Raw genomic sequence first — 23,275 nt, forward strand, 5'->3', positions numbered from 1 at the left:
TATATGTTGTATATTTATTAGAATGTGGATGCGGCCTATTATATATAGGCCGCACGAAAAGAAAGATAAGACGCAGGACAAACAAGCATTTGTATAACATCAAAGAAAAAATGGAAAATCACAGTGTCCCAAAACATTTTTTAGATTGCCATGGGAGCAATCCAAGTTCTTTAAAGATACAAGTAATTGATCAAGTGCCACATACAAAACCAAATAGATTACTTGAACTAAGAAAATTAGAAACAAAGTGGATATATAAGCTAAAAACATTACAGCCCTTAGGACTAAACATTGATATAGATGTGGCGGCCTTTTTATAGAGTAATACACTAATTTCTATATTCTTCTGTGTTTTTAGAACCTCCATAGTGCTTGCACAAATTTTAGTTAGGTCATTTCCCCTCCTTACTTTTAAACCTTGTTTGTCTTAACATTTTAATTTTTACATTTTAAATTTTTAACTCTCAAATAGTTATAAATTTTACTGTGCATAATTTCCCCTTTTTAAACATATCACACTGTTTTAGATACATCAAACTCTTTTAATCAACTTCACTAAATTAGCTCCAAAAATATTGCATCTTGAAGGCAAAACCATGTCCCCAAAAGAACCTTGTTTTCAGGGTATCCTTTGTTAATCACCAGATCATAAGGATACTCTTCTTAAGAAAATTGTCATCTTTAAGAATATAAATACATAGCATAGCTCAATATTAAAGCATTAATTTAAATTTTAACATATCTACATCATGTCTATAAATTAATAGGATTATTCTTGATGATAATAACAATTTTTCATATATTTAGAAAACATTTTATTTAGTTAATAATTATTCATTCAAATTATCAAATTTGCATCATCCAAAAAATCAAATAAATCAAATTCATAAATTCAAAGCGAATATGGATAGAAACCTGCACCGCTATCACATAGCAATGTTTTCTTCTTCTTTTTTCCATATATGTTTTGTTCCACCGCAGAAACTCACATTAGGGCTATATTTTAGATTTACAAATAAAAACATTCAAAAGAATTCTTACAATTATTAATATATAAACCAGGGTAAAACGGTTTGATTACAATCAAGAATCATCATAGGTCGTATTACCGACATATAATGTATAGCTGCCGTTTATTGATATAACATATATTTTGTTTGTAACAATGGAGAATGGTTTGTATTACATTGTTTTCACCTGTTTTTTTGAAGTATTTTTGCATATATACCTTGCTTGATTTTTAAGATTTATGTGTTCTTTGTAAGAAATTATGTATAAAAACATTATAATTGTACGCTATTTAGGGAATATACACAAGCCATTAACTTAAATCCGGGACTTTACATATGCGCTCACACCCTCTAGCGATGATTGGCCAAAAAGCACACCTCCTACCTGATTGGCGGACATACCTTTAAAACGCCAGTTTTAATTTATCCAGCCTTTGATAAAGCCCGACCGGAGTTGGGGGAAACGCGTCAGGCATCTGAAACAAAAGATTTCACAGGAAAGCAGTTAAAGAGTACTGTTCAGCACCAGCATTACCAGGACTTGGGTGACAGGATCCGGAACACCTCCGCCCAATTGGTCTTGCTGTGAACGGAGAGGAGAGGGTCCAGCTATCTCCCCGGTGCTGCAGGAGCTGCGATAATCCTAATGAGCATATGCTCTCAATGCAGATTTTTAACTTTGATCTAGTAAGTGTTTTTAACCGTGTGTCTTATCAGTATAATAAAACTCTACACTTGAATTGTGCCTTGTGCGCCTGTCTTTTCTTTCATTTCATGTAACCATATCTGAGCCGGGACCAGTGGGATTGCTGGCTGTGACCAGGCGGCACTTCAGTGGCACTGCAATCAAAATACAATTGCTTCTCTATGGTTCAATTGAACATTATCCCTTACAAATCCAGGAATATCAACGGAATCTAGAAATATTTTCTGCCTAAGGTACTGTTTCTTAGAACTGTAAAAGAACTGTAAAAGACTAATTACCCTAAGTCTCAGTGCAGTCCAAGATTATAAAATCTCACATCCTACTATATTTATGGACTTTTTTTGCGTGCATTCAAATCACAGATGGTTTAAACACAGATCTCTTGTAGAAATAAGGGGGTTCTGAGTAGTTTATCATTATTGCTATTATCATTTTTATATTTGTATCTTACTACTCATTATCTTTTATTCATGCTTTATCCAGTTTTTATTCATTGTAGTTTATATTGAAATTTTTACAATCAACCTTTTAGATAGTTTTTAAACATTTTTAAAGGTTTTTTTTTAACTTTTGGACAAGCAACTTATATACCATTACAGTGGTGAAAATAGATAACAAATAACATAATGTTGGCAACAATTATTTAATCTATTGAAAAAATTGCTTTTGTTTCAGCACATAAGCGCATAAAATCACAACCAGTGTTTTGTTCAAGGCAACTGAATTACACAATTTAGATAAACCTTCTTCACTCTCTATTATCCTAATCTACATCAAGCTATTAACTACAAAAAATATACTGAAGAAACAGGTAGATAAAAACACAAAAATAATTAGGCTGTTTAAACAGACAGTAAACATAAAAAATGACATTGTTCTATGTATATAAGTAGGAGTAATGGAATGACAATTAGTGCAGCGTTATTCTACTGTGACTTCTTCTGATCAATGGTCGGCTCCCATAACTTGTCTACAGCTAACTTCAATTCTACAGTTATTTTGATGAAACTATCTTCTAAGGCAGTGATTTGCAACCTTTTTTTTTGCTGTGGCACACTTTTTTACATTAAAAAATCCTGTGGCACACCACCATCCCAAAATTTTACAAAATCACACAGCCTAATACACGGCACACTGGTTGAAAAACACTGTTCTAAGGAATGTCAATGCATAGGATTTTGAATCAACATCTGCACCATAAAATATTCTTTTTCCAGAAAAAACAATGAAGAGTCAAGTTGTTTCCATTATCTTGTAAACTCCTATTTACAGAAGAAATATCCTGTTTGAATTTTGTTTTGACAGTGAATATTCCTTAGACTCTATAACAAAGGCTTTTGTGAATAACAGTGTGAAATTTCAAGAGCTGAGCAAATATAAACTTTACTCCACAGGCTCTGTATTAAACTATGTGTGCAATTCTTGAACATAGCTAACATTTTGATAAGCTTTAAAACCTGTCCACTCAGCACATTTGATGGTCTAACAATTCCTTTGTCATGTGATATGACAGTTTAATGGCACATGTTTGCCACTGCATACTGTTTCTTAAAGTTCAAATTCCTATTAGAAAATGTTCAGGGCCCCTTCTTCTGATATGACAGACATATCTTAGCACAATTAATTATTTTATGTTATAGAGTAAAAACATAATTAAGTAATTCAAAAAACTCTTTTGGTATCAGTCAAAAAGAAGGAGGAGAAAGAACAGAAGGGGAAAAAGGAAAAGATCCCTTTGGGACTCCAGTAAAAGAAAAGAGATACCAAACCAGGCAGAACAGGGGGAGAGGAGACCAATATGTTCAGAGCAGGGGGAGATCCAGGAGAAGGGGTACACGCAGGGGCTATTGAATAGCCATAATGATGATGAATTACAGATTGTTAACCTTTCCTCATTTCCCCTAAATTTGGCTCATGTAGAACTCCTGAAAAAGGGGTTATCTTTCTGCCCTACTGCAATGGTTGATAAATTTGAGCTAATTAAGGACTTACATCTATTTGCCAGAAAAATTGTCCTATCCATTATTATGAAATCAAAAAAAGTACATAATTTGGATATGGACGATCAGTCAGCTCTGGCAGATCTAGAATCTTTGTTAGCTGACAATATTCTGGATGAAAACACAGATACCACACAAGCAATAGTTTGTGAAAAACTGTGTTTTAAACCTAAGTCTACTTATATGCCCTCTCTCTCATTGGTCCCAGCAGTCAATCTATTTGTGAAACAAATGGAAAAAGACATAGATAGCTTGATACCTCAACAATTAGATGACAATCTGAAGCCAAGAGAGCGAAAAGCTCTAAAAGAACTGAGTATGGCTAGGGATGTGGTGATAAAGCCTGCCGACAAGGGCGGCAACCTAGTACTGTTAGATGAACACCTCTATATCAACGAGGTGAAACGTCAGTTACATGATAAAAATCAGTACATAAGACTTGGAGGTAGCCCTTTAGAACATACCCAGAATTCTCTTTTTAAATTGTTAAATGAGGCGAGAAGAAAAGGGATTATTGACCAAAAAGAATTTAAATTTCTATTTCCAGAACATCCGGTTATGCCAGTGTTTTATATCTTGCCAAAACTGCATAAAAATATGAAATGCCTTCCGGGGAGACCCATAGTCTCCGGAATAGGCAGCATTACGGAAAACATTGGAGATTACGTAGATAAATATCTACGTCCTTTCCTCTTAACATTACCATCGTATGTAAAAGATACGGCGGACCTTTTGAGAAAATTGGATGGAGTAATGGTCAATGAAAAAACAATTCTGGCATCTTTGGATGTAGAAGGATTGTACTCCTCAATTCCTCACAAAATAGGTCTACAGGCTATTAGGAAATTCCTTGAAACAAGGGGTCAATCCTTCTCTGAACACTCAGACTTCGTAATTTCACTGCTGGAATTTGTCCTACACAATAATGTATTCTCATTTGATGGACAAGTCTATCGTCAACTGCGGGGCACGGCTATGGGGGCAGTGTGTGCCCCCACATATGCCTGCCTGCACTTGGGGGCATGGGAGTCTGATATCTTTGAGGTTTTCGGTGATATTTTCAATGAAAAGGTCCTAATGTGGGTTAGGTATGTGGATGATGTTCTTGTCTTGTGGGATGGTGTGGAAGAAGAGTTCAACTTGTTTGTTGACCAATTAAACCATAATGACAGGAACATCCTCACTTCTGAGACCAATCCCAAGGAACTTAATTTCCTTGATATTACCATCAAAAAAGAGGGTAATAGAATAGTCACTGAGAATTATAGGAAGAAAAATGCCACTAATAATATTCTTCATGCTCAGAGCAGCCATCCCTCACATTTAAAGAAAGGCATTCCCTATGGACAATTCCTCCGTTTAAGGAGGAACTGCTCATCCCTTTCTAAGTTTGATATACATGCTAAAATGATGAAGGATAGGTTCTTACTAAGAGGATACTCCAATAAGTCCCTTAAAAAGGCACTTTGGAAGGCCAGAAAGACCCAGAGAGATGACCTCTTGTATGTAGGTAAATCTAAATTAGATGGGGGAAACATTAGATTTATTTCTAGATTTAACAATCAATGGAACAACATTAGGTCAGTCATGAATAAAAATTGGAACATTTTGACTTTGGATGACAAGGTAAAAAATGTAATTGGAGAGAAACCTCTAATGACAGCCAGAAAATCAAAAAGTCTGAGGGACATCCTGGTAAAAAGTCAATTTTCCAGGGGTCCATCTGATGCAGACTGGCTTAGAAAGGACAGGGGGATCAAAGGCAGCTATCCATGTGGACACTGTGTATACTGTGTCCACATGGATAGCGCAAAGCAATTCTCAGTACAGGATGGTAAGACTTACGATATAAAATATTTCTTTAATTGCAAGTCTGAGGGAGCAGTATATCTTCTTAGATGTTCGTGCCCGGTCTTTTACGTAGGAAAAACGAAGAGGCTTGTGAAGGACCGGGTACAAGAACATCGTGATGATATTGCTCATTGCAATGACACCAGTGTAGCGAGACATTTTGAAATGTTTCATAAAGGAAATGTGGAATCTTTAAAGTTTATCATTATTGATAAAGGAATCACTAATGGTAGAGGTGGCAATAATGAAAAAATCCTTTTGCAAAAAGAAGCAAAATGGATTTATAAACTAGGAACGAGATATCCAACAGGTTTAAATGAAAAGCTGGAATTTGCCAGTTTTCTATAAGTGTTTTGCTGATAGAGTGTGCCCCGTTATCTGGAAGTGATCATTAAAAGGCCGTTTTTAGCTTTGTTTAGAAAAGCTTAGGAATTGAGTTTCTCTAATTTAATAATTTAAATAAGAACAAAGCTTCTATATTTTGGCACTTTTTAACTATGAACACAAGTATTATTTAAAATAGGGCACCTTGCTGTATACAGCTTTAAGAAATTAGCAGGTGTTTAGCAAGTAGATCACCTGTGGAGTCACAGGTAGGTCCATAAATAGAGGATATCCGGTATGGAATAATATGCCCTGATGAACCCCTTAGACACAAACCTTGCTGCAGGGGTGAAACGTGCGTTGGCACTTTGTGTAACTTTGGCACCTATGTGCTATACTAGCCAGGAGTGAGGTCGACCAACTCCTGTCTTTCTTCTAAGCATTTTTCAAAGAAAGCAAAGAAAAGACAATACGGTACAAGTTTATTGTTAGCCCTGGAACTGACTTCATGCTGACACTACATGCTGAGAAAGAGCGTGTGTGCTTGAAAAGCGGCAAAGTATTGGAGATTGTGGTTTCCTTATTTGCGCTGGACTGAATGTGCAATATCCACCTGAAGGTGTTTAAAGATAAGAGATCCCTTTTACTGAGAAATCTTTTGGCTCTTGTGTGTGGCTGTTTCAACTTACTTTCCTGAGTATACGGTGCATCCTGGTATGTGCTTAGCTACATTACATCGGTGGAAGCCTGGTTTCTTTCACCTGAGCAACTGACCAATCCAGTGGACGGATTCTCGGCCTTTGGAACACACCTCTTGCAAATCGAACCTATTGCCAGCAGGCTTACAACCACACCTTAGGCTGCAAGTGACATCACACGCTCTGAATGCTGCATCCTCTCTGAATTGGAATAATGGATCTACAGACAGCAGCTAAGTAAAATAACTGAATTTGCACTTCCAGCAGCAATCACCATTGTCTGTATTTCAGATGCTATACTAAGACATTTGCCGGTCATTTTTTCTGATCTATTTAGGATAATATGAAAATGTTTCTTTTATGTTCTTACTTGTAACCGTAATGTTAATTTACTTAAGGTTTTTTGCTTACTATATGTTACCTGCCTATGTTATAGATATCTGTCTGAGTCATAGATAGTAGGTTAGGCTGCACCCCTAGTTAATTAGCATACGTATGCTTTGAGGTTTCTGGCCTTTTAGTAGCATTTAGTCTTTGAATTCTGCTGTTTTAGTTAAAAATGTTCTCTTTCAAAGTATGATTGACTTTGTCACTTTTTGTGATCCACATAAATGTGGTTTGGGATTTAAATAGGAATTAATAAATTTGATTATTTACCAAAATTCTGTGTGCCTTTTTTTATCCCTTGCTTTTTCACAACAGTAGTGTATGTTGTGAATACATTCTCTCTGTTTGATTTTTGTATAATTCATTTTCAAGGGTGGCACCAGAGAATAATTATTCTTTTTTTGGTTTAGCAGTATTATCTACTCTCTCATACACTTTTTTCATTGATAATTTATGCTTACCTGATAAATTTATTTCTCTTATAGTGTATCCAGTCCACGGATCATCCATTACTTGTGGGATATTCTCCTTCCCAACAGGAAGTTGCAAGAGGATCACCCACAGCAGAGCTGCTATATAGCTCCTCCCCTCACTGCCATATCCAGTCATTCGACCGAAACAAGCCGAGAAAGGAGAAACCATAGGGTGCAGTGGTGACTGTAGTTTAATTCAAATTTAGACCTGCCTGAAAAGGACAGGGCAGGCCGTGGACTGGATACACTACAAGAGAAATACATTTATCAGGTAAGCAAAAATTATGTTTTCTCTTTTTAAGTGTATCCAGTCCACGGATCATCCATTACTTGTGGGATACCAATACCAAAGCTAAAGTACACGGATGATGGGAGGGACAAGGCAGGAACTTAAACGGAAGGAACCACTGCCTGTAGAACCTTTCTCCCAAAAACAGCCTCCGAAGAAGCAAAAGTATCAAATTTGTAAAATTTGGAAAAGGTATGAAGCGAAGACCAAGTCGCAGCCTTGCAAATCTGTTCAACAGAGGCCTCATTTTTAAAGGCCCAGGTGGAAGCCACAGCTCTAGTAGAATGAGCTGTAATCCTTTCAGGAGGCTGCTGTCCAGCAGTCTCATAGGCTAAACGGATTATACTCCGAAGCCAAAAAGAAAGAGAGGTTGCCGAGGCCTTCTGACCTCTCCTCTGTCCAGAGTAAACAACAAACAGGTTAGATGTTTGGCGAAAATCTTTAGTAGCCTGTAAGTAAAACTTCAAGGCACGGACTACGTCTAGATTATGCAAAAGACGTTCCTTCTTTGAAGAAGGATTAGGACATAATGATGGAACAACAATCTCTCGATTGATATTCTTGTTAGAAACCACCTTAGGTAAAAACCCAGGTTTTGTACCCAGAACAACTTTATCTGAATGAAAGATCAGATAAGGAGAATCACAATGTAAGGCAGATAACTCAGAGACTCTTCGAGCCGAGGAAATAGCCATCAGAAAAACATAATTTATGCTTACCTGATAAATTTATTTCTCTTGTAGTGTGTTCAGTCCACGGGTCATCCATTACTTATGGGATATATTCTCCTTCCCAACAGGAAGTTGCAAGAGGATCACCCAAGCAGAGCTGCTATATAGCTCCTCCCCTCACATGTCATATCCAGTCATTCAACCGAAACAAGACGAGAAAGGAGAAACTATAAGGTGCAGTGGTGACTGGAGTTATAATTTTAAAATTTAGAACCTGCCTGAAAAAGACAGGGCGGGCCGTGGACTGAACACACTACAAGAGAAATAAATTTATCAGGTAAGCATAAATTATGTTTTCTCTTGTTAAGTGTGTTCAGTCCACGGGTCATCCATTACTTATGGGATACCAATACCAAAGCTAAGTACACGGATGATGGGAGGGACAAGGCAGGAACATTAAACAGAAGGAACCACTGCCTGTAGAACCTTTCTCCCAAAACCAGCCTCCGAAAAAGCGAAAGTGTCAAATTTGTAAAATTTGGAAAAAGTATGAAGTGAAGACCAAGTTGCAGCCTTGCAAATCTGTTCAACAGAGGCCTCATTCTTAAAGGCCCAGGTGGAAGCCACAGCTCTGGTGGAATGAGCTGTAATTCTTTCAGGAGGCTGCTGTCCAGCAGTCTCATAGGCTAAACGTATTATGCTACGAAGCCAAAAAGAGAGAGAGGTAGCCGAAGCCTTTTGACCTCTCCTCTGTCCAGAGTAAACGACAAACAGAGAAGAAGTTTGTCTAAAATCTTTAGTTGCCTGTAAGTAGAACTTCAGAGCACGGACTACGTCTAGATTATGCAAAAGACGTTCCTTCTTTGAAGAAGGATTAGGACATAATGATGGAACAACAATCTCTTGATTGATATTCCTGTTAGAAACAACCTTAGGTAAGAACCCAGGTTTAGTACGCAGAACTACCTTGTCTGAATGAAAGATCAGATAAGGAGAATCACAATGTAAGGCAGATAACTCAGAGACTCTTCGAGCCGAGGAAATAGCCATCAAAAACAAAACTTTCCAAGATAAAAGCTTAATATCAATGGAATGAAGGGGTTCAAACGGAACACCCTGAAGAACTTTAAGAACCAAGTTTAAGCTCCACGGAGGAGCAACAGCTTTAAACACAGGCTTAATTCTAGCCAAAGCCTGACAAAAGGCCTGGACGTCTGGATGCTCTGCCAGACGTTTGTGTAAAAGAATAGACAGAGCTGAAATCTGTCCCTTTAGCGAACTAGCGGATAAACCCTTTTCTAAACCCTCTTGTAGAAAAGCTAATATCCTAGGAATCCTAACCTTACTCCATGAGTAACTCTTGGATTCGCACCAATATAAATATTTACGCCATATCTTATGGTAAATTTTTCTTGTCACAGGTTTCCGAGCCTGTATTAATGTATCAATAACCGAATCCGAAAACCCACGCTTTGATAGAATCAAGCGTTCAATTTCCAGGCAGTCAGCCTCAGAGAAATTAGGTTTGGATGGTTGAAAGGACCCTGAATTAGAAGGTCCTGCCTCAGAGGAAGAGACCATGGTGGACAGGACGACATGTCCACTAGGTCTGCATACCAGGTCTTGCGTGGCCACACAGGCGCTATCAGAATTACCGATGCCCTCTCCTGTTTGATCCTGGCAATCAGTCGAGGTAGCAACGGAAATGGTAGAAACACATAAGCTATGTTGAAAACCCAAGGGGCTGCTAATGCATCTACCAGCACCGCTCCCGGGTCCCTGGACCTGGATCCGTAACAAGGAAGCTTCGCGTTCTGGCGAGATGCCATGAGATCCAGATCCGGTTTGCCCCAACGACGAATCAGTTGAGCAAATACCTCCGGATGAAGTTCCCACTCTCCCGGATGAAAAGTCTGGCGACTTAGGAAATCCGCCTCCCAGTTCTCTACGCCTGGGATGTGAATCGCTGACAGGTGGCAAGAGTGAGACTCTGCCCAGCGAATTATCTTCGAGACTTCCAACATCGCTAGGGAACTCCTGGTTCCCCCTTGATGATTGATGTAAGCCACAGTCGTGATATTGTCCGACTGAAATCTGATGAACCTCAGCTTTGCTAACTGAGGCCAAGCTAGAAGAGCATTGAATATTGCTCTTAATTCTAGAATGTTTATTGGGAGGAGTTTCTCCTCCTGAGTCCACGATCCCTGAGCCTTCAGGGAATTCCAGACTGCTCCCCAGCCTAGAAGGCTGGCATCCGTTGTTACAATCGTCCAATCTGGCCTGCGAAAGGTCATTCCTTTGGACAGATGAACCGGTGACAACCACCAGAGAAGCGAATATCTGGTCTCCTGGTCCAGATTTAGCAAAGGGGACAGATCTGAGTAATCCCCGTTCCATTGACTGAGCATGCATAGTTGCAGCGGTCTGAGATGCAGGCGCGCAAATGGCACTATGTCCATTGCCGCGACCATTAAGCCGATTACCTCCAAGCACTGAGCTACTGATGGGCTTGGAACGGAATGAAGGACACGGCAAGCATTGAGAATCTTTGATAACCTGGACTCCGTCAGGTAAATCTTCATCTCTACAGAATCTATAAGAGTCCCTAGAAAAGGAACCCTTGTGAGTGGTAACAGAGAACTCTTTTCCACGTTCACTTTCCACCCATGCGACCTCAGAAATGATAGAACTATCTCTGTATGAGACTTTGCCTTCTGTAAACTTGACGCTTGTATCAGAATGTCGTCTAGGTACGGAGCCACCGCTATGCCTCGTGGTCTTAGTACCGCCAGAAGGGAGCCCAGAACCTTCGAAAAAATTCTCGGGGCCGTGGCTAACCCGAAGGGAAGAGCCACAAACTGGTAATGCCTGTCTAGAAAGGCAAACCTCAGGTACCGATAATGATCCTTGTGAATCGGTATATGAAGGTAAGCATCCTTTAAGTCCACCGTGGTCATATATTGACCCTCTTGGATCATGGGTAGGATGGTTCGAATGGTTTCCATCTTGAACGATGGTACCCTTAGGAATTTGTTTAAGATCTTTAAGTCCAAGATTGGTCTGAAGGTTCCCTCTTTTTTGGGAACCACAAATAGATTTGAGTAAAATCCTTGTCCCTGTTCCGATCGCGGAACTGAGTGGATCACCCCCATGATTAAGAGGTCTTGTACACATTGTAGAAATGCCTCTCTCTTTACTAGGTTTGACGATAACCTCGAAAGATGGAACCTCCCTTGTGGAGGAGAGGTTTTGAAGTCCAGAAGGTATCCCTGAGATATAATCTTTAACGTCCAGGGATCCTGCACATCTCTTGCCCAAGCCTGGGCAAAGAGAGAAAGTCTGCCCCCCACTAAATCCGTCTCTGGATAGGGGGCCCTGACTTCATGCTGTCTTAGGGGCAGGAGTAGGCTTTCTGGCCTGCTTGCCCTTGTTCCATGACTGGTTGCCTTTCCAACCTTGTCTGTAACGAGCAGTAGTTCCTTCCTGTTTTGGAGCGGAGGAAGTCGATGCTGCTCCTGCCTTGAAGTTACGAAAGGCACGAAAATTAGACTGTTTGGCCTTTGGTTTGGCCCTGTCCTGAGGAAGGGCGTGGCCCTTACCTCCCGTAATGTCAGCAATAATTTCCTTCAAGCCGGGCCCGAATAAGGTCTGCCCTTTGAAAGGAATATTAAGTAGTTTAGACTTGGAAGTTACATCCGCTGACCAGGATTTAAGCCAGAGCGTTCTGCGCGCCTGTATGGCGAATCCGGAATTTTTAGCCGTAAGTTTGGTTAGATGTACCACGGCATCTGAAACAAACGCATTAGCTTGCTTAAGGGTTCTAACTTTGCTCAAGGCCTCATCTAACGGCTCTGTGCGAATCGCCTCTTCCAGAGACTCAAACCAGAATGCCGCTGCAGCTGTGACAGGCGCAATGCATGCAAGAGGCTGCAATATAAAACCTTGCTGAACAAACATTTTCTTAAGATAACCCTCTAATTTTTTATCCATTGGATCTGAGAAAGCACAGCTATCCTCCACCGGGATAGTGGTACGCTTGGCTAACGTAGAAACTGCTCCCTCCACCTTAGGGACCGTCTGCCATAAGTCTCGTGTGGTGGCGTCTATAGGGAACATTTTTCTAAATATCGGGGGAGGGGAAAAAGGCACACTGGGTCTATCCCACTCCTTACTTATAATTTCTGTAAGTCTTTTTGGTATAGGAAAAACGTCAGTACACACCGGTACCGCATAGTATCTATCCAACCTACACAATTTCTCTGGAATTGCCACCGTGTCGCAATCATTCAGAGCCGCTAATACCTCCCCTAGTAACACACGGAGGTTCTCAAGCTTAAATTTAAAATTCAAAATTTCTGAATCCGGTCTCCCCGGATCAGAACCGTCACCGACAGAATGAAGTTCACCGTCCTCATGTTCTGCAAATTGTGACGCAGTATCAGACATGGCTCTTGTGTCATCAGCGCGCTCTGTCCTTAACCCAGAGCTATCGCGTTTGCCCCTTAATTCGGGCATATTATATAATACTTCTTTCATAACATTAGCCATATCATGTAAAGTGATTTGTAAGGGCCTAGATGTACTAGGTGTTTCAATCCTACGCATCTCCCGAGCGGGAGACGCAGGTACTGACACGTGAGGAGAGTTAGGCGGCATAACTTCCCCCTCGTTGTCTGGTGATAGCTTCTTTATCGGTACAGATTGACTTTTATTCAAAGCAATATCAATACAATTGGTACACATCGTTCTATTGGGCTCCACATTGGCCTTTGAACATGATGAACAAACAGTTTCCTCTGAATCAGACATGTTTAAAACAGACTTAGTAATGAAACTAACAAGCTTGGAAATCACTTCAATAAGTTTACAAGCAATATAAAAAACGCTGCAGCGCTTCAAAAGTACAGATATATTAAACAATTCTTAACAAGAAGTTTATTATTAGCAGAGGATTGCACCCATTAGCAAAAGGATGATTAACCCCTCAATACCCAAAACGGATAAAACAGATATCAATTAAGATTTAACGCTTTTAAACACAGTCAGCACACTGTCACAGATCTGCTGTGACTGATTACCTCCCTCACAAATGAAATTTGCAGACCCCTGAGCTCTCTAGAGACGTCCTGGATCAAGGAGGAAGAAGCAGAAAGACTGTGCAATAATTTTAACTGCGCAACAAGGCGCTAAAACAAGGGCCCTCCCACTCCAATCACAACAGTGGGAGCCCTGATATAATGGTTTCCATGCAGAAAAATATGTTAGCCATGTGGAATAAAATCATGCCCAAAGCGATTTATCACCAAAGTACCTCACAAAAACGAATAACATGCCAGTAAAAGTTTTATTAAAAACAACATTTGTCAATGTCATGCAAAGCTATCACGAAGCCTGCTACCAGTCGCTACCACTGCAGAGAAGGCTTAAGTATTATTTCAGTGTTAACAGTATTTTCTCAGTCAAATTCTAGTCCCTAGAATATAACTCGACTGCACATACATTTATCAGCCTGATACCAGTTGCTACTACTGCATTTAAGGCTGTACTTACATCATATGGTAACAGCAGTATTTTCTTAGTCAATTCCATTCCCAGAAAATAAAGTACTGCACATACCTCATTTGCGGAGGACCCCGCATGCTATTCCCAGTTTCTGAAGTTACCCCACTCCTCAGAATGTCGAGAACAGCCAGTGGATCTTAGTTACGCCTGCTAAGATCATAGATAAAGAACGCAGGCAGTTTCTTCTTCCAAATACTGCCTGAGATAGAAAAACAGCACACTCCGGTGCCATTTAAAATAACAAACTTTTGATTGAAGAATAGTTAAGTAAAAACTCCAGCTCCTCTCGCGACCTCCTTCATTGTTGAGGGTTGCAAGAGAATGACTGGATATGACATGTGAGGGGAGGAGCTATATAGCAGCTCTGCTTGGGTTATCCTCTTGCAACTTCCTGTTGGGAAGGAGAATATATCCCATAAGTAATGGATGACCCGTGGACTGAACACACTTAACAAGAGAAAAGAACTTTCCATGAAAGAAGTTTGATATCAATAGAATGAAGGGGTTCAAACGGAACCCCTTGAAGAACTTTAAGAACCAAGTTTAAGCTCCATGGAGGAGCAACAGGTTTAAACACAGGCTTAATTCTAACTAAAGCCTGACAAAATGCCTGAACGCTTGTGTAAAAGAATAGACAGAGCAGAAATCTGTCCCTTTAAAGAACTAGCTGATAATCCTTTGTCCAAACCCTCTTGGAGGAAGGACAATATCCTAGGAATCCTAACCCTACTCCATGAGTAATTCTTGGATTCACACCAATGAAGATATTTACGCCATATCTTGTGGTAAATTTTCCTGGTGACAGGCTTTCGTGCCTGTATTAAGGTATCAATTACTGACTCGGAAAAGCCACGCTTTGATAGGATCAAGCGTTCAATCTCCATGCAGTCAGTCTCAGAGAAAGTAGATTCGGATGATTGAAAGGACCTTGTATTAGAAGGTCTTGTCCATGGTGGAAAGGATGACATGTCCACTAGGTCTGCATACCAGGTCCTGCGTGGCCACGCAGGCGCTATCAATATCACCGATGCTCTTCCTGTTTGATTTTGGCAATCAGACGAGGGAGCAGAGGAAACGGTGGAAACACATAAGCCAGGTTGAAGAACCAAGGCGCTGCTAGAGCATCTATCAGTGCCGCTTCTGGGTCCCTGGACCTGGATCCGTAACAAGGAAGCTTGGCGTTCTGGCGAGACGCCATGAGATCCAAGTCTGGTTTGCCCCAACGGAGAACCAATTGAGCAAACACCTCCGGATGGAGTTCCCATTCCCCCGGATGAAAAGTCTGACGACTTATAAAATCCGCCTCCCAGTTCTCTACACCTGGGATATGGATCGCTGACAGGTGGCAAGAGTGAGTCTCTGCCCAGTGAATTATCTTGGAGACTTCTGACATAGCTAGGGAACTCCTGGTTCCCCCTTGATGGTTGATGTAAGCCACAGTCGTGAGGTTGTCCGACTGAAATCTGATGAACCTCAGTGTTGCTAGCTGAGGCCAAGCCAGAAGAGCATTGAATATTGCTCTTAACTCCAGAATATTTATTGGGAGGAGTTTCTCCTCCTGAGTCCATGAACCCTGAGCCTTCAGGGAGTTCCAGACTGCACCCCAACCTAGAAGGCTGGCATCTGTTGTTACAATTGTCCAATCTGGTCTGCGAAAGGTCATACCCTTGGACAGATGGGCCCGAGATAACCACCAGAGAAGAGAATCTCTGGTTTCCTGATCCAGATTTAGTAGAGGGGACAAATCTGTGTAATCCCCATTCCACTGACTGAGCATGCATAATTGCAGCGGTCTGAGATGCAGGCGCGCGAATGGCACTATGTCCATCGCCGCTACCATTAAGCCGATTACTTCCATGCACTGAGCCACCGTGGGGCGCGGAATGTCGTGAAGAACACGGCAAGCATTTAGAAGTTTTGAAATTTTCATTTCTACAGAATCTATTAGAGGAAGGAAACCCTCGTGAGAGAAGATAGAGAACTCTTTTCTTTGTTCACTTTCCACCCATGCGACCTCAGGAATGCCAGAACTATCTCTGTATGAGATTCGGCAATTTGAAAGCTTGACGCCTGTATCAGGATATCGTCCACGTAAGGAGCCACCGCTATGCCTCGCGGTCTTAGGACCGCCAGAAGTGAGCCCAGAACCTTTGTAAAAATTATTGGGTCTGTAGCCAACCTGAATGGAAGAGCTACAAATTGGTAATGCCTGTCTAGAAAGGCAAACCTCAGGAACTGATGATGATTCTTGTGAATCGGAATGTGAAGGTAGGCATCCTTTAAGTCCACTGTGGTCATGTACTGACCCTCTTGGATCATGGGTAAAATGGTTCGAATAGTTTCCATCTTGAATGACGGAACTCTGAGGAATTTGTTTAGGATCTTTAAATCCAAAATTGGTCTGAAGGTTCCCTCTTTTTTGGGAACCACAAACAGATTTGAATAAAACCCCTGTCCTTGTTCCATCCGCGGAACTGGATGGATCACTCCCATTACAAGGAGATCTTGTACGCAGCTTAGGAATGCCTCTTTCTTTATCTGGTTTGCAGATAATCTTGAAAGGTGAAATCTCCCTTGTGGAGGAGAAGCTTTGAAGTCCAGAAGATATCCCTGAGATATGATCTCCAACGCCCAGGGATCCTGAACATCTCTTACCCACACCTGGGCAAAGAGAGAAAGTCTGCCCCCTACTAGATCCGTTGTCGGATAGGGGGCCGCTCCTTCATGCTGTCTTAGAGGCAGCAGCAGGCTTTCTGGCCTGAATGCCCTTGTTCCAGGACTGGTTAGGTTTCCAGGCCTGCTTGGATTGAGCAAAAGTTCCCTCTTGTTTTGAAGCAGAGGAAGTTGATGCTGCACCTGCCTTGAAATTTTGAAAGGCACGAAAATTAGACTGTTTGGCCTTTGATTTGGCCCTGTCCTGAGGTAGCGTATGACCCTTACCTCCAGTAATGTCAGCAATAATTTCTTTCAAACCAGGCCCGAATAAGGTCTGCCCCTTGAAAGGAATGTTGAGTAATTTAGACTTTGAAGAATGCCGCCGCAGTAGTGACAGGCACAATGCATGCAAGGGGCTGTAAAATAAAACCTTGTTGAATAAACATTTTCTTAAGGTAACCCTCTAATCTTTTTATCCATTGGATCTGAAAAAGCACAACTGTCCTCAACCAGGATAGTGGTACGCTTTGCTAAAGTAGAAACTGCTCCCTCCACCTTAGGGACAGTCTGCCATAAGTCCCGTGTAGTGGCATCTATTGGAAACATTTTTCTAAATATAGGTGGGGAAAAGGGCACACCGGGCCTATCCCACTCCTTACTAATAATTTCTGTAAGCCTTTTAGGTATTGGAAAAACATCAGTACTCACCGGCACTGCATAGTATTTATCCAGCCTACACAATTTCTCTGGCACTGCAATTGTGTCACAGTCATTCAGAGCAGCTAATACCTCCCCAAGCAATACACGGAGGTTCTCAAGCTTAAATTTAAAATTAGAAATCTCTGAATCAGGTCTCCCCGATTCAGAGACGTCACCCACAGACTGAAGCTCTCCGTCCTCAGGTTCTGCATATTGTGACGCAGTATCAGACATGGCTCTTACAGCATCTATGCGCTCTGTATTTTGTCTAACCCCAGAGCTATCGCGCTTGCCTCTCAACTCAGGCAATCTGGATAATACCTCTGACAGGGTATTATTCATGATTGCAGCCATGTCCTGCAAAGTAATCGCTATGGGCGTCCCTGATGTACTTGGCGCCATATTAGCGTGCGTCCCTTGAGCGGGAGGCGAAGGGTCCGACACGTGGGGAGAGTTAGTCGGCATAACTTCCCCCTCGACAGACCCCTCTGGTGACAATTCTTTTATAGATAAAGACTGATCTTTACTGTTTAAGGTGAAATCAATACATTTAGTACACATTCTCCTATGGGGCTCCACCATGGCTTTTAAACATAATGAACATGTATCCTCTGTTTCAGACATGTTTGTACAGACTAGCAATGAGACTAGCAAGCTTGGAAAACACTTTAAAGCAAGTTAACAAGCAATATAAAAAACGTTACTGTGCCTTTAAGAGAAACAAATTTTGACAAAATTTGAAATAACAGTGAAAAAAGGCAGTTACACTAACAAAATTTTTACAGTGTATGTAACAAGTCAGCAGAGCATTGCACCCACTTGCAAATGGATGATTAACCCCTTAATAACAAAAACAGAATAATAAATGACAAAAACGTTTTTTAAACACAGTCACAACAACTGCCACAGTCTACTGTGATTGTTACCCTCCTCAAACATGACTTTGAAGCCTTTTGAGCCCTTCAGAGATGTCCTGGATCATGCAGGAAGAAGCTGAATGTCTCTGTCAGTATTTTTAGCTGCACAGAAAAGCACTAAAATAGGCCCTTCCCACTCATATTGCAACAGTGGAAAGCCTCAGGAACTGTTTCTAGGCAAAAATCAAACCAGCCATGTGGAAAAAACTAGGCCCCAATAAGTTTTGTCACCAAACATATATAAAAACGATTAAACATGCCAGCAAACGTTTTATATTACACTTTTATAAGAGTATGTATCTCTATTAATAAGCCTGATACCAGTCGCTATCACTGCATTTAAGGCTTTACTTACATTAATCCGGTATCAGCAGCATTTTCTAGCAAATTCCATCCCTAGAAAAATATTAACTGCACATACCTTATTGCAGGAAAACCTGCACGCCATTCCCTCTCTGAAGTTACCTCACTCCTCAGAATATGTGAGAACAGCAATGGATCTTAGTTACTTCTGCTAAGATCATAGAAATCACAGGCAGATTCTTCTTCTAATGCTGCCTGAGATGAAACAGTACACTCCGGTACCATTTAAAAATAACAAACTTTTGATTGAAGTTAAAAAACTAACTATAATACACCACTCTCCTCTTACTACGTCCATCTTTGTTGAGAGTTGCAAGAGAATGACTGGATATGGCAGTGAGGGGAGGAGCTATATAGCAGCTCTGCTGTGGGTGATCCTCTTGCAACTTCCTGTTGGGAAGGAGAATATCCCACAAGTAATGGATGATCCGTTGACTGGATACACTTAACAAGAGAAATGTTGTCAAATTTAAAAACATTTTGTGGCAAGTGAAACTATATAAATTTAGCAGAATTGAACAATGAATTATATATTCCACACAAAGCATCATTAATAAAAAAATGTTTTATACATTTTTTCTTTTCAAATCTTAAAAATAATAATAAAAAAAATAATATAAGGGACGTGTCCAAACAGCGACCCTGAGCGGTCACACTTCTCCAGAGCTCCAGTTGAGTGTCACCGTCAAATCTACTGATTTTTGGTGACACTCAACAGCAATAATTATTCAACTATTCGTACACAACTGTACTACTTGGCAAAACAATTGAAACAACGACAGGTGCTCTTCTCCTGACACTGGAGCACAAGATTAAACGATTGCGGCCTTAGGCCGCAGAAAAAATACAGGCAGCGCATCCCCCTAGGTTCACAGAGGTAACTTGGCTCAACTGACATCAGAAACACCTAATCACTGAGCACTGATCTATTGATAAATTGAGTACCCAGACAAAAACTAACAAGGGAGAGAGAGAACAAACTGAAAATCCTTATAACACATCATCCAAAAATGGCCGCCATGGAGGCAATTGGTACGCAAGCATACTTTAACCAACACCTTGAAAAAACAGAATTTATGCTTACCTGATAAATTACTTTCTCCAACGGTGTGTCCGGTCCACGGCGTCATCCATAACTTGTGGGAATATCTCTTCCCCAACAGGAAATGGCAAAGAGTACAGCAAAAGCTGTCCATATAGTCCCTCCTAGGCTCCGCCCACCACAGTCATTCGACCGACGGACAGGAGAAAAAACAGGAGAAACTATAAGGTGCCGTGGTGACTGTAGTTAAAGAAATAAATTCATCAAACCTGATTAAAAAAACCAGGGCGGGCCGTGGACCGGACACACCGTTGGAGAAAGTAATTTATCAGGTAAGAATAAATTCTGTTTTCTCCAATATTGGTGTGTCCGGTCCACGGCGTCATCCATAACTTGTGGGAACCAATACCAAAGCTTTAGGACACGGATGAAGGGAGGGAGCCAATCAGGTTGCCTAAACGGAAGGCACCACGGCTTGCAAAACCTTTCTCCCAAAAATAGCCTCCGAAGAAGCAAAAGTATCAAATTTGTAGAATTTGGCAAAAGTGTGCAGGGAAGACCAAGTCGCTGCCTTACATATCTGATCAACAGAAGCCTCGTTCTTGAAGGCCCATGTGGAAGCCACAGCCCTAGTAGAGTGAGCTGTGATGCGTTCAGGAGGCTGCCGTCCGGCAGTCTCGTAAGCCAATCGGATGATGCTTTTCAGCCAAAAGGAAAGAGAGGTAGCAGTAGCTTTTTGACCTCTCCTCTTGCCAGAATAAACGACAAACAGAGAAGACGTTTGTCTGAAATCCTTTGTAGCTTCTAAATAGAACTTTAAAGCACGAACTACATCTAGATTGTGTAACAAACGTTCCTTCTTTGAAACTGGATTCGGACACAAAGAAGGCACAACTATTTCCTGGTTAATATTCTTGTTGGAAACAACCTTTGGAAGAAAACCAGGTTTAGTACGCAAAACAACCTTATCTGAATGGAACACCAGATAGGGCGGATTACACTGCAGAGCAGATAATTCAGAAACTCTTCTAGCAGAAGAGATAGCAACCAAAAACAGAACTTTCCAAGATAACATCTTGATATCTATGGAATGTAGAGGTTCAAACGGAACACCTTGAAGAACTGAAAGAACTAAATTCAGACTCCAGGGAGGAGTCAAAGGTCTGTAAACAGGCTTGATTCTGACCAAAGCCTGAACAAAAGCTTGAACATCAGGCACAGCTGCCAGTCGTTTGTGTAATAAGACAGATAAAGCAGAAATCTGTCCCTTTAGAGAACTCGCTGACAATCCCTTATCCAAACCTTCTTGGAGAAAAGAAAGGATCCTAGGAATTTTGATCTTACTCCATGAGAATCCCTTGGATTCACACCAACAGATATATCTTTTCCATATTTTATGGTAAATCTTCCTAGTTACAGGTTTTCTGGCTTGTATCAGAGTATCTATTACAGAATCCGAAAACCCACGCTTAGATAAAATCAAGCGTTCAATTTCCAGGCCGTTAGCTGAAGGGAAACTAGATTTGGATGTTCGAATGGACCTTGTACTAGAAGATCCTGTCTCAAAGGTAGCTTCCATGGTGGAGCCGATGACATATTCACCAGGTCTGCATACCAAGTCCTGCGTGGCCACGCAGGAGCTATCAAGATCACTGAGGCCCTCTCCTGCTTGATCCTGGCTACCAGCCTGGGAATGAGAGGAAACGGTGGAAACACATAAGCTAGGTTGAAGGTCCAAGGCGCTACTAATGCATCCACTAGAGTCGCCTTGGGATCCCTGGATCTGGACCCGTAGCAAGGAACCTTGAAGTTCTGACGAGACGCCATTAGATCCATGTCTGGAATGCCCCACAATTGAGTCAACTGGGCAAAGATCTCCGGGTGGAGTTCCCACTCCCCCGGATGGAATGTCTGACGACTCAGATAATCCACCTCCCAGTTTTCCACTCCTGGGATGTGGATCGCAGATAGGTGGCAGGAGTGATCCTCCGCCCATTTTATGATTTTGGTCACTTCTCTCATCGCCAGGGAACTCCTTGTTCCCCCCTGATGATTGATGTAAGCAACAGTCGTCATGTTGTCTGATTGGAATCTTATGAATCTGGCCTTTGCTAGTTGAGGCCAAGCCTGGAGAGCATTGAATATCGCTCTCAGTTCCAGAATGTTTATCGGGAGAAGAGACTCTTCCCGAGACCATAGGCCCTGAGTTTTCAGGGAGTCCCAGACCGCGCCCCAGCCTAATAGACTGGCGTCGGTCGTGACGATGACCCACTCTGGTCTGCGGAAGCTCATTCCCTGGGACAGGTGATCCTGGGTCAGCCACCAACGGAGTGAGTCTCTGGTCTTCTGATCTACTTGAATCACTGGGGACAAGTCTGTATAGTCCCCATTCCACTGTTTGAGCATGCACAGTTGTAATGGTCTTAGATGAATTCGAGCAAAAGGAACTATGTCCATTGCTGCAACCATCAACCCTACTACTTCCATGCACTGAGCTATGGAAGGCCGTAGAATAGAGTGAAGAACTTGACAAGCGTTTAGAAGCTTTGACTTTCTGACATCTGTCAGGAAAATCTTCATTTCTAAAGAATCTATTATTGTCCCCAAGAAAGGAACTCTTGTCGACGGAGACAGGGAACTTTTTTCTATGTTCACTTTCCATCCGTGAGATCTGAGAAAGGCCAGAGCGATGTCTGTGTGAGCCTTTGCCTTTGAAAGAGACGACGCTTGTATCAGAATGTCGTCCAAGTAAGGTGCCACTGCAATGCCCCTTGGTCTTAGGACCGCTAGAAGGGACCCAAGTACCTTTGTGAAAATCCTTGGAGCAGTGGCTAGCCCGAATGGGAGAGCCACAAACTGGTAATGTTTGTCCAGAAAGGCGAACCTTAGGAACTGATGATGATCTTTGTGAATAGGAATATGTAGATACGCATCCTTTAGATCCACGGTAGTCATAAATTGACCCTCCTGGATTGTAGGTAAAATCGTTCGAATGGTTTCCATTTTGAACGAAGGCACTCTGAGAAATTTATTTAGGATCTTTAAATCCAGAATTGGTCTGAAAGTTCCCTCTTTTTTGGGAACCACAAACAGATTTGAGTAAAACCCCATTCCTTGTTCCACGGTTGGAACTGGGTGTATCACTCCCATTTTTAACAGGTCTTCTACACAATGTAAGAATGCCTGTCTCTTTATTTGGTTTGAGGATAAGTGAGACATGTGGAACCTTCCCCTTGGGGGTAGTTCCTTGAATTCCAGAAGATAACCCTGAGAAACTATTTCTAGTGCCCAGGGATCCTGAACATCTCTTGCCCAAGCCTGAGCGAAGAGAGAGAGTCTGCCCCCTACTAGATCCGGTCCCGGATCGGTGGCTACTCCTTCATGTCTTCTTAGCAGCAGCAGGTTTCTTGGCCTGCTTACCTTTGTTCCAGCCTTGCATCGGTTTCCAAGCTGGTTTGGTTTGCGAAGCATTACCCTCTTGTCTAGAGGCTGCAGAGTTGGAGGCCGGTCCGTTCCTGAAATTGCGAAAGGAACGAAAATTAGACTTATTCTTGGCTTTGAAAGGCCTATCTTGTGGGAGGGCGTGGCCCTTACCCTCAGTGATGTCTGAGATAATCTCTTTCAATTC

General features: G+C 41.6%; 1 protein-coding gene across 2 annotated transcripts in view; it reads right to left on the minus strand.

Annotated features, from left to right (window-relative positions):
• Positions 1–23,275, minus strand: part of MCC (MCC regulator of WNT signaling pathway) — a 1,086,108-nt gene that overhangs the window by 923,162 nt on the left and 139,671 nt on the right. The gene's annotated exons all lie outside the window — the stretch shown is intronic.

The sequence above is a fragment of the Bombina bombina genome, chromosome 2, assembly GCF_027579735.1.
Source record: "Bombina bombina isolate aBomBom1 chromosome 2, aBomBom1.pri, whole genome shotgun sequence".
Classification (NCBI taxonomy): domain Eukaryota; kingdom Metazoa; phylum Chordata; class Amphibia; order Anura; family Bombinatoridae; genus Bombina; species Bombina bombina.